At 49.1% G+C, this 13,075-nt stretch overlaps 1 protein-coding gene across 1 annotated transcript in view; it reads left to right on the top strand.

Moving 5' to 3' along the window:
* The first annotated feature begins 2,776 nt into the window (after positions 1-2,776).
* LOC122926320 (sacsin-like) overlaps positions 2,777-13,075 on the top strand; it is a 32,176-nt gene continuing 21,877 nt past the window's right edge. The window contains exon 1 of the mRNA XM_044277693.1: positions 2,777-2,878. The gene's annotated coding sequence lies outside the window, so the exon portion shown is untranslated. The remainder of the gene's footprint in view (positions 2,879-13,075) is intronic.

A 13,075-nucleotide genomic window follows, 5' to 3' on the forward strand; every position in this document is an offset into this window, starting at 1 on the left:
CATATCAGTAAAATGGGCCCTGTGCTGCAATACAACTGGCGTCATGACAAACACTTATAACATCTTAAAGAGATCCCATGGTAGTTGACCTCCGTGTGCTGCAAAAAAGTGGCATCATGAACAGGATGCGGACATGATAAATCTGTGTGCCCATAAACTGTATAGCCTATTGGATTTACAAAAATACCTTTAAAAATAACTTGAATCCGTTTATTGCGGAGCGGCAAGCGCAAAACCACGCGTACTGACATCCGAAGGGTTAATACGCCATTTTTACATGTAATGGCGCAGCTTCTTCTTGCCCAAACAGAGCAGGAAAATCAGGGAACGCCCCCAGCTAAAGCGGGAAAGTCTAGCCCTGCCCACCGGGAGCGATGCTACAGTGTGAAGAGAGGAAGTGGAAGCTCCTCCTCTGAATCCCCTCCTTCATTTCCTGTCTGTGCCAGCGCCAGAGAAGGCAACATGGCGCGCCCTCGACAGCCGGACTGGGGAGGCCTTTGGGGTGTGGCTTAACTTGGCCAATATTTTTTGTTGGGAATGGTGGCAACCCTAATGGCAGGACATGTAATGGACGGAACGACACCAAATGTCCTTCTGCTAAGGGCTTGGAATGGTCGGGGAAGAGATTGGAGGGGAATTCCTTTACTGGTGTAAAGGAAAACTGGCTTAGTTGCTCATAGAAACCAATCAGATTCTACTTTTCATCTTCTAAAGTAGCTCTGAAAAATGAAAGGGGGAATCTGATTGGTTGCTATGTTTTCCAGTTTTGATAAATCTCCCCCACTGTTTGACAAATACGTTAAAAAGGTGCTCACCTTCAGCAGTCCATGTAAGTAATTTACGACCAGTTTTATGCCGCTTTTTGCTGTAAGTTTGTAGCACAACCCCTTTTTGGCAACTTTTTAAATGCCTGTGTGACTGAGTGGTGTTACTAATTTAACACCAGGAAAACAGAGTAAAAGGGGCTCCCCCCTCAGGCTGAACATGGCACTGCTGGCTGTGGGAGGAGAGCCCGGGAATCGCCAGCAGCGCAATGTGAGTGTGGGAGCGGTCATCAGGGAAACTGGTAAGTATTGTGGTTTTTTCTTTCTTTTATGTAGCTGGAAGGGGCACTAGGGCCAAAGGGGGGCCACAAGGAGGACATAGCTAGAGTGAGGGGGGCACTAAAGTGGCCATAACTATTGTGAGGGGGCACAAAAGTGGGCATAACTACAGCGAGAGGGCACAAAAGTGGGCATCACTACAGTGAGGGGGTACAAACTGGGCATACCTACTGTGAGGGGCATAAAGGTGGGCATACCTACTGTGAGGGGCACAAAGGTGGGCATAACTACTGTGACAGACACAAAGGTGGGCATAACTATAGTAAAAAGGGGCAAAAAGGTGGGAATAACTATTATGAGGGGCCACAAGGAGGACATACCTACTGTGAAGGGGCACAAATGTGGGCATATTTATTGTGACAGGCACAAAGGTGGGCATAACTACAGTGAGGGGCCACAAGGAGGACATAACTACTGTGAGGGGTCACAAAGTAGGGCATATCTAATGTGAAGGGGCACAAAGGTGGGTATAAGTACTGTGAAGGGGCACAAAGGTGGGAATAAGTACAGTGAAGGGGCACAAAGGTGGGCATAACTACAGTGAGGGGCCACAAGGAGGACATAACTACTGTGAGGGGTCACAAAGTAGGGCATATCTAATGTGAAGGGGCACAAAGGTGGGTATAAGTACTGTGAAGGGGCACAAAGGTGGGAATAAGTACAGTGAAGGGGCACAAAGGTGGGCAAAACTACAGTGAGGGGCCACAAAGAGGACATAACTACTGTGAAGAGGCACAAAGGTGGGCATAACTACTGTGACGGACACAAAGGTGGGCATAACTATAGTAAAAAGGGGCAAAAAGGTGGGCATAACTATTGTGAGGGGCCATAAGGACATAACTACTGTGATGAGCACAAAGGTAGGTATAACTACTGCGAGGGGCCACAAGGAGGACATAACTACTGTGAAGGGGCCACAAGGTGGGCCTAATTACTGTGAAGGGGCGCAAAAGTGGGCATAAGTACAGTGAAAGGGCACAATAGTGGGCATAACTATTGTGAGGGGCCACAAGGACATAACTACTGTGAAGGGGCACAAAGGTGGGCATAACTACTGTGATAAGCACAAAGATGGGCATAACTACTGTGAGGGGCCACAAGGAGGACATACCTACTGTGAAGGGGCCACAAGGTGGGCATATTTACTGTGAGGGGGCACAATGTGGGCATTAGTACTGTGGTGTAACACTAGATTACCCTGTTATACATTGGGATGGCTTGGTCTTACAGGACCAGTACAGCGCCCCTTGTAGGTATTTACCAGGGGCAGTCACCATCCCTTATGTGATTATTCTTTTTTCTCTAGTCCGCACAAAAAAATCAATTTAACAAAAAATACATTGAATGACAGAAAAAAAAAAAAAACTACACTCAGCAGGTTATTGAGTGTAAATCATGAAATGTATAAAAACTATAAAAAAAAAACTATGACAAAAACAAACCAAACAAACAATGCCGTCAAGAAATGCAATAAAACACAGAAAACTTTCATGAAAAAAGATGTGGAAAAGTTACAGATACAGAAGTGTGGAGAAAAAAAAAAAGTTTCGTTTATCACTGAGTCAATAACTGGAAACATCAGGAGGATGAAATGAAACTTCTGGGATGGGGTTCGGACCAGAAACGAAACCTAATTCAGATTCCGTTTCGCTCAGATAAAGCTGATATAAAGGCTGCGTGCAGGGGCTGCAGCAGCTCAGACGGGAGGCCGACATCAGCCGTGCAGGGGCTGCAGCAGCTCAGACGGGAGGCCGACATCAGCTGCGCAGGGTCTGGTAAGGACAGTTCTCTCCTTCAGTCATCCTTGTAGCTCAGTCCCTGTGCTGATACGTCTGATATCTGCTGCGGTCTGTAGTATCAGGCTGTCTGGTTTAACCCTTTCTTACGTTGTACACAGGATGCTGCAGCCGTGAGCAGCTGCAAGCAGGGGTGTAACTGGAGATCTGTGGGCCCTAGGGCAAACTTTGGTTTGGGAATCCAGCCCCCCCCCCCTGTCTCTGGTGATATCCCCCAGTAATGTACCTATATCGCCCACAATAATGTGCCCCACTGCCCCTAGTAGTGTCCTTCTAATGTCCCCCAGTAATGTCCTTCCAATGCCTCCAGTAATGTCCCCCACTGCCCCCAGTAATGCCCTTGCACTGCCCCCAGTAATGCCCTTGCACTGCCCCCAGTAATGCCCTTGTAATGCCCCCCAGTAATGCCCCCCGCTGCCCCCAGTAATGTCCTTCCACTGCCCCCAGTAATGCCCTTGTAATGTCCCCCCCCCGCTACCCCCAGTAATGTCCTTCCACTGCCCCAGTATTGTCCTTCCACTGCCCCCAATAATGCCCCCACGCCCCCAGTAATGCCCCCCCACTGCCCCAGTAATGCCCCCACTGCCCCAGTAATGCCCCCCGCTGCCCCCAGTAATGCCCCCCTGCTGCCCCCAGTAATGCCCCCCTGCTGCCCCCAGTAATGTGCTTACACTGCCCCCAGTAATGTGCTTAGACTGCTCCAGTATTGTCCTTCCACTGTCACAAGTAATGTCTTTCCACTGCCCCCAGTAGTGTCTTTCCACTGTCCCCAGTTGTCTCCCACTGCCCCCAGTAATGCCCCCCCGCTGCCCCATGCCCCCCCGCTGCCCCCAGTAATGCCCCCCTGCTGCCCCCAGTAATGCCCTTGCACTGCCCCCAGTAATGCCCTTGCACTGCCCCCAGTAATGCCCTTGTAATTCCCCCCAGTAATGCCACCCCCCGTTGCCCCTAGTATTGTCCTTCCACTGCCCCAGTATTGTCCTTCCACTGCCCCCAGTAATGCCCCCCCACTGCCCCCAATAATGCTCCTCCACTGCCCCAGTAATGCCCCCCCCGCTGCCCCCAGTAATGTCTCACACTGCCCTAGTAATGCCCCCCCCACTGCCCCCAGTAATGCCCCCCCGCTGCCCCAGTAATTCCCCCCCGCTGCCCCCAGTAATTCCCCCCCGCTGCCCCCAGTAATGCCTCCCCGCTGCCCCCAGTAATGCCCTTCCACTGCCCCCCAGTAATGCTCTTCCGCTGCCCCCAGTAATGCCCTTCCGCTGCCCCCAGTAATGCCCCCCGCTGCCCCCAGTAATGCCACCCGCTTCCCCCAGTAATGTGCTTACACTGCCTCCAGTATTGTCCTTACACTGCCCCAAGTATTGTCCTTACACTGCTCCAGTATTGTCTTTCCACTGCCCCCAGTAATGTCTTTCCACTGCCCCCAGTAATGTCTTTCCACTGTCCCCAGTTGTCTCCCACTGCCCCCAGTAATGCCCCCCGCTGCCCCCAGTAATGCCCCTCCCGCTGCCCCCAGTAATGCCCCTCCCGCTGCCCCCAGTAATGCCCCTCCCGCTGCCCCCAGTAATGCCCCTCCACTGCCCCCAGTAATGTCCTTCCACTGCCCCCAGTAATGCCCCTCCACTGCCCCCAGTAATGTCCTTCCACTGCCCCCAGTAATGTCCTTCCACTGCCCCCAGTAATGTCCTTCCACTGCCCCCAGTAATGTCCTTCCACTGCCCCCAGTAATGTCCTTCCACTGCCCCAGTATTGTCCTTCCACTGCCCCCAGTAATGCCCCCCCACACTGCCCCAGTAATGCCCCCCCCACTGCCCCCAGTAATGTGCTTACACTGCTCCAGTATTGTCCTACCACTGTCACAAGTAATGTCTTTTTACTGCCCCCAGTAATGTCTTTCCACTGTCCCCAGTTGTCTCCCGCTGCCCCCAGTAATGCCCCCCCGCTGCCCCCAGTAATGCCCCCCCGCTGCCCCAGTAATGCCCCCCGCTGCCCCCAGTAATGCCCTTGCACTGCCCCCAGTAATGCCCTTGCACTACCCCCATTAATGCCCTTGTAATTCCTCCCAGTAAAGCCCCCCCGCTGCCCCCGGTATTGTCCTTCCACTGCCCCAGTATTGTCCTTCCACTGCCCCCAGTAATGCCCCCCTACTGCCCCCAGTAATGCCCCCCCGCTGCCCCCAGTAATGCCCCCCCTGCTGCCCCCAGTAATGCCCCTCCCGCTGCCCCCAGTAATGCCCCTCCCGCTGCCCCCAGTAATGCCCCTCCACTGCCCCCAGTAATGCCCCTCCACTGCCCCCAGTAATGTCCTTCCACTGCCCCCAGTAATGTCCTTCCACTGCCCCCAGTAATGCCCCCCCACTGCCCCCAGTAATGCCCCCCCACTGCCTCCAGTAATGCCCCCCCACTGCCCCCAGTAATGCCCCCCCGCTGCCCCCAGTAATGCCCCCCCACTGCCTCCAGTAATGCCCCCCTGCTGCCCCCAGTAATGCCCCCCCGCTGCCCCCAGTAATGCCCCTGCTTCCCCAGTAATGCGCTTACACTGCCCCCAGTATTGTCCTTACACTGCCCCCAGTATTGTCCTTACACTGCTCCAGTAATGTCTTTCCACTGCCCCCAGTAATGTCTTTCCACTGCCCCCAGTAATGTCTTTCCACTGTCCCCAGTTGTCTCCCACTGCCCCCAGTAATGCCCCCCCGCTGCCCCCAGTAATGCCCCCCCACTGCCCCCAGTAATGTTCTTCCACTGCCCCCAGTAATGTCCTTCCACTGCCCCAGTATTGTCCTTCCACTGCCACCAGTAATACCCCCCACTGCCCCCAGTAATGCCCCCCCCCACTGCCCCAGTAATGCACCCCCCACTGCCCCCAGTAATGCACCCCCCACTGCCCCAGTAATGTGCTTACACTGCCCCCAGTAATGTGCTTACACTGCCCCCAGTAATGTGCTTACACTGCTCCAGTATTGTCCTTCCACTGTCACAAGTAATGTCTTTCCACTGCCCCAGTAATGTCTTTCCACTGTCCCCAGTTGTCTCCCACTGCCCCCAGTAATGTGCTTACACTGCCCCCAGTAATGTGCTTACACTGCCCCCAGTAATGTGCTTACACTGCTCCAGTATTGCCCTTCCACTGCCCCAGTATTGTCCTTCCACTGCCCCCAGTAATGCCCCCCCACTGCCCCCGTAATGTCTCACACTGCCCTGCTACTAGGGGCATTACTGGGGGCAGTTGGTGGCATTACTGGGGGCAGTGGGGGGGCATTACTGTGGGCAGTGGAAGGACAATACTGGGGCAGTGGAAGGACAATACTGGGGGCAGCGGGGGGGGGGGGGGCATTACTGGGGGGAATTACAAGGGCATTACTGGGGGCAGTGCAAGGGCATTACTAGGGGCAATGCAAGGGCATTACTGGGGGCAGAATGCATCAGTTTGCCTTCGATCAGTCTCCGATCCGCTCTGGAGGCTGCTTGCAGCGTTTTGGTGTCCGTCTGACGAAACTGAGCCAAACGGATCCGTCCTGGCACACAATGTAAGTCAATGGGGACGGATCCGTTTTCTATGACACAATCTGGCACAATAGAAAACGGATCCGTCCCCCATTGACTTTTAATGGTGTTCATGACGGAACCGTCTTAGCTATGTTAAAGATAATACAAACGGATCCGTTATGAACAGATGCAGACGGTGGTATTATCTGCATGGATCCGTCTGTGCAGATCCATGACGGATCAGCACCAAACGCGAGTTTTTGTGCAAATATTTGTGACTTATGCCACTTATGGCCCTTCTGAACAGTAAGGGCTCATGCACACAAACTTTTTGGGATTCCGTATACGGAACCATTCATTTCAATGGGTCTGCAAAAGATGCAGATAGCACTATGTGTGCTTTCTGCATCCGTTGCTCCGTTCCGTGGCCCTGCAAAAATGATGAGGCATGTCCTATTCTTGTCCGTTTTGCAGATCTGCATCAGTTTTTTGCGGATCTGCAAATTTGCGGACCGCAAAAAAACGGCACGGTCGTGTACATTAAATAGTTAAAAACAGATGTATTAGTACGAAAATCAATATATTGTCACTGCTGTATATTAGTGCGGAGGTGAGTGTCCTGATCAGAGTGCTGCATGTGGTTATAGTGAGGAATGAGGAGCACACTGAGCGTGCCTAAAGAAGGGGAACGCCCCCGAAATGTCGTGGTAGCATAGTCCTGTGCCTCGTCTGCCTCCATAATTTGGGCTTTGGTGTGTGTTGATTACACTTTTTGAATAATGATGAAATAAAGAACATGTCAATTTAAGGCCTCATGCACACGAACGTATTTTCATTCCGTTTCCGTTCCGTATTTTTTCACGGACCGCAAAATACATACGGTCGTGTGCATGAGGCCCAATACAGCGGGCTCTTTTGTTGCTTGGACTGTGTGGGAAGTTTACAAGAGAACTTCCTGAGCTACACTACCGCCTATACCAGCCATATACTGTATGTGGGTTTCTTATTTAATACCCTTAGGGCTCTTTCATACGAAAAATGGCGGGTAATCCGCCGCATGAAAGAGAGCCAAGCTCCGTTCCGGAGACACGGAGCATTAACATGATGGATAACGCTCCGTGCCGCCCCGTGTCGCCGTGATTTTGTAGTAAAAAGGTCACAGAGAGGCACGGAGCGTTATTAAGCTGTCCGGAACGGGGCTTGGCACTCTTTCGCGCAGCGGATTGCACGCACAGCATCCGCTTGTGTGAAAGAACCCTTAGGCTAAATGCACATGATCAGGATTCCGTTTGGAAAATCCGCACCGTAGGTCATGTACATTGTATTCTATAAAAATTTGAAATTCTCAATGCACACGATGCAGATTTTTTTTTCCGCGTGGATTTTGATCTGCGGATTTTAAAAATCCGCAGCATGTCAATTTATTTTATTTTTCCTGATCTGATTTTTTTCATTCACTAAAATCCAAATGCAAATCCGCACCAATTGCTGCGGATTGGCCGCACAGATTTGCCTGCGAACATCTGCGGATTTCAGTGCGGATTCTCCGCACATGAATCCTGACGGTGTGCATGTCCCCTTATAGTGATTGCCTCTCCAGCTGTTTGTTATAGGACCACTTAGGCTACTTTCACACTGGCGGTAGCAGAGTCTGGCAGGCTGTTCAGGCGGGGGAACAGCCTACCGGCTCAGTGCTAACGCTAGCCCACCGTGCCGCCAGAAGTCCGCTACGGCCTCATTCACTATAATGGGGGCGAGTCGAAGTTGCGGCCGCAGGACGGCAAACATGCCGAGAGGCGGCCGGACAAAAAATTACAACATGCTGTGGTTTTTGTCCGGCCGGCTCTCAGCTTGTTTGCCGTGCTGCAGCCGGACGTCCGAAGTGAATGGGGCCGGAGCGGACTTCTGGCGGCACGGTGGGCTAGCGTTAGCACGGATCTGGCAGGCTGTTTCCCCACTGGAATACCCTGCTGCCGCCAGTATGAAAGTAGCCTTACTTTTTCCAGCCTTTTGTTGCCCCGGCAGTGGAAGAGCTGAAGTTAGGCCTCATTCACACATCAGTGTTCGGTCAGTGATTTCCATCAGTGACTGTGAGCCAAGACCAAGATTGGAGCCTCCACAGAGATGAGGTATAAGGCCTAGTTCACACGAACGTATGGCTTTTATAGTTTTTTGCGGTCCGTTTTTCACGGATCCGTTGTTCCGTTTTTGAGTTATGTTGTGTTTCCGTTTCCTTTCCGTTTTTCCGTATGCCATGTACAGTATACAGTAATTACATAGAAAAAAATTGGGCTGGGCATAACATTTTCAATAGATGGTTTAGAAAAAACGGAACGGATACGGAACGGATACGGAAGACATACGGATGCATTTCCATATGTGTTCCGGTTTTTTTGCGGACCCATTGACTTGAATGGAGCCACGGAACGTGATTTGCGGCCAAATATAGGACATGTTCTATCTTTCAACGGAACGGAAAAACTGAAATACGGAAACGGAATGCATACGGAGTACATTCCGTTTTTTTGCGGAACCATTGAAATGAATGGTTCCGTATACGGAACACAAAAAAACGGCCCGTACACTCGCAAAAAAAACATTTGTGTGAACTAGGCCTAAGGGAAAGATCTGCACCTGTTCTGTGTTTACTTCAATGTAAGACGCGTGCGATTCGTGATATGTCCATATTTTTTTTTTTTATCTTTGTCTAATGGATTTTGCAAACCCTAAGGCCCCTTTCACACGAGCAAGTATTCCGTGCGGGTGCGATGCGTGATCCGGACCCATTCATTTCAATGGGGCTGTGTATATGTGCGTTGGTTTTCATGCATCACTTGTGCGTTGTGTGAAAATCGCAGCATGCTCTATATTCTGCGTTTTTCAGCGCTGGCCCCATAGAAGTGATGCGTTTTTCACGGATGGTTAAGAGATGTTGTTTGTATACATTCAGTTTTTTATCAAGCGCGTGCAGCTGGACACACTGTCATACATGCAGACACTCTTACATACACACACTGTCACACATGCAGACACTCTTACATACACACACTGTCATACATGCAGACACTCTTACATACACACACTGTCATACATGCAGACACTCTTATATACACACACTGTCACACATGCAGACACTCTTACATACACACACTGTCATACATGCAGACACTCTTATATACACACACTGTCACACATGCAGACACTCTTATATACACACACTGTCATACATGCAGACACTCTTATATACACACACTGTCACACATGCAGACACTCTTATATACACACACTGTCATACATGCAGACACTCTTACATACACTCACTGTCACACATGCAGGCACTCTTATATACACACACTGTCACACATGCAGACACTCTTACATACACTCACTGTCACACATGCAGGCACTCTTATATACACACTCTGTCACACATGCAGACACTCTTACATACACACACTGTCACACATGCAGACACTCTTACATACACTCACTGTCACACATGCAGGCACTCTTATATACACACTCTGTCACACATGCAGACACTCTTATATACACACACTGTCATACATGCAGACACTCTTATATACACACACTGTCATACATGCAGACACTCTTACATACACACACTGTCACACATGCAGACACTCTTACATACACACACACTGTCATACATGCAGGCACTCTTATATACACACACTGTCATACATGCAGGCACTGTCATATACACACTGTCACACATGCAGACACTCTTACATACACACACTGTCACACATGCAGACACTCTTATATACACACACTGTCACACATGCAGGCACTCTTATATACACACACTGTCATACATGCAGGCACTCTTACTTACACACTGTCACACATGCAGACACTCTTATATACACACACTGTCATACATGCAGGCACTCTTATATACACACACACTGTCACACATGCAGGCACTCTTATATACACAGACTGTCACACATGCAGGCACTCTTATATACACACACTGTCACACATGCAGGCACTCTTATATACACAGACTGTCACATATGCAGGCACTCTTATATACACAGACTGTCACACATGCAGACACTCTTATATACACAGACTGTCACACATGCAGGCACTCTTACATACACACACTGTCACACATGCAGGCACTGTCATATACACACACTGTCACACATGCAGACACTCTTACATACACACACTGTCATACATGCAGATACTTACATACACACACTGTCACACATGCAGGCACTCTTATATACACACAGTCATACATGCAGGCACTCTTATATACACACAGTCATACATGCAGGCACTCTTATATACACACACTGTCATACATGCAGGCACTCTTATATACACACTCTGTCACACATGCAGACACTCTTACATACACTCACTGTCACACATGCAGGCACTCTTATATACACACACTGTCACACATGCAGGCACTCTTATATACACACACTGTCATACATGCAGGCACTCTTATATACACACACTGTCACACATGCAGGCACTCTTACATACACACACTGTCATACATGCAGATACTTACATACACACACTGTCACACATGCAGGCACTCTTATATACACACACTGTCATACATGCAGGCACTCTTATATACACACTCTGTCACACATGCAGACACTCTTACATACACACACTGTCACACATGCAGGCACTCTTATATACACACACTGTCACACATGCAGGCACTCTTATATACACACACTGTCACACATGCAGGCACTCTTATATACACACACTGTCACACATGCAGACACTCTTACATACACACACTGTCACACATGCAGGCACTCTTATATACACACACTGTCACACATGCAGGCACTCTTATATACACACACTGTCACACATGCAGGCACTCTTATATACACACACTGTCACACATGCAGACACTCTTACATACACACACTGTCACACATGCAGGCACTCTTATATACACACACTGTCACACATGCAGGCACTCTTATATACACACACTGTCACACATGCAGGCACTCTTATATACACACACTGTCACACATGCAGGCACTCTTATATACACACACTGTCACACATGCAGGCACTCTTATATACACACACTGTCACACATGCAGACACTCTTACATACACACACTGTCACACATGCAGGCACTCTTATATACACACACTGTCACACATGCAGGCACTCTTATATACACACACTGTCACACATGCAGACACTCTTATATACACACACACTGTCACACATGCAGACACTCTTATATACACACACACTGTCACACATGTAGGCACTCTTACGTACACACACTGTCACACATGCAGGCACTCTTACATACACTCACTGTCACACATGCAGGCACTCTTATATACACACACTGTCACACATGCAGACACTCTTATATACACACACTGTCACACATGCAGACACTCTTACATACACTCACTGTCACACATGCAGGCACTCTTACATACACACACTGTCATACATGCAGGCACTCTTACATACACACACTGTCATACATGTAGGCACTCTTATATACACACACTGTCATACATGCAGACACTCTTACATACACACACTGTCACACATGCAGACACTCTTACATACACACACACTGTCACACATGCAGACACTCTTATATACACACACTGTCATACATGCAGGCACTCTTATATACACACACTGTCATACATGCAGGCACTGTCATATACACACACTGTCACACATGCAGGCACTCTTACTTACACACTGTCACACATGCAGACACTCTTATATACACACACTGTCATATATGCAGGCACTCTTATATACACACACACTGTCACACATGCAGGCACTCTTATATACACAGACTGTCACACATGCAGGCACTCTTATATACACACACTGTCACACATGCAGGCACTCTTATATACACAGACTGTCACACATGCAGACACTCTTATATACACAGACTGTCACACATGCAGGCACTCTTACATACACACACACTGTCACACATGCAGGCACTGTCATATACACACACTGTCATACATGCAGGCACTCTTACATACACACACTGTCATACATGTAGGCACTCTTATATACACACACTGTCATACATGTAGGCACTCTTACATACACACACTGTCATACATGCAGATACTTACATACACACACTGTCACACATGCAGGCACTCTTATATACACACTCTGTCACACATGCAGACACTCTTACATACACTCACTGTCACACATGTAGGCACTCTTACATACACTCACTGTCACACATGCAGGCACTCTTACATACACACACTGTCATACATGCAGACACTCTTACATACACACACTGTCACACATGCAGGCACTCTTATATACACACACTGTCACACATGCAGACACTCTTACATACACACACTGTCACACATGCAGGCACTCTTATATACACACACTGTCACACATGCAGACACTTTTATATACACACACTGTCACACATGCAGACACTCTTACATACACTCACTGTCACACATGCAGGCACTCTTACATACACACACTGTCATACATGTAGGCACTCTTACATACACACACTGTCATACATGCAGGCACTCTTACATACACACACTGTCATACATGCAGGCACTCTTACATACACACACTGTCACACATGCAGGCACTCTTATATACACACTGTCA

The sequence above is a fragment of the Bufo gargarizans genome, chromosome 2, assembly GCF_014858855.1.
Source record: "Bufo gargarizans isolate SCDJY-AF-19 chromosome 2, ASM1485885v1, whole genome shotgun sequence".
In the NCBI taxonomy this organism is placed as follows: Eukaryota; Metazoa; Chordata; class Amphibia; order Anura; family Bufonidae; genus Bufo; species Bufo gargarizans.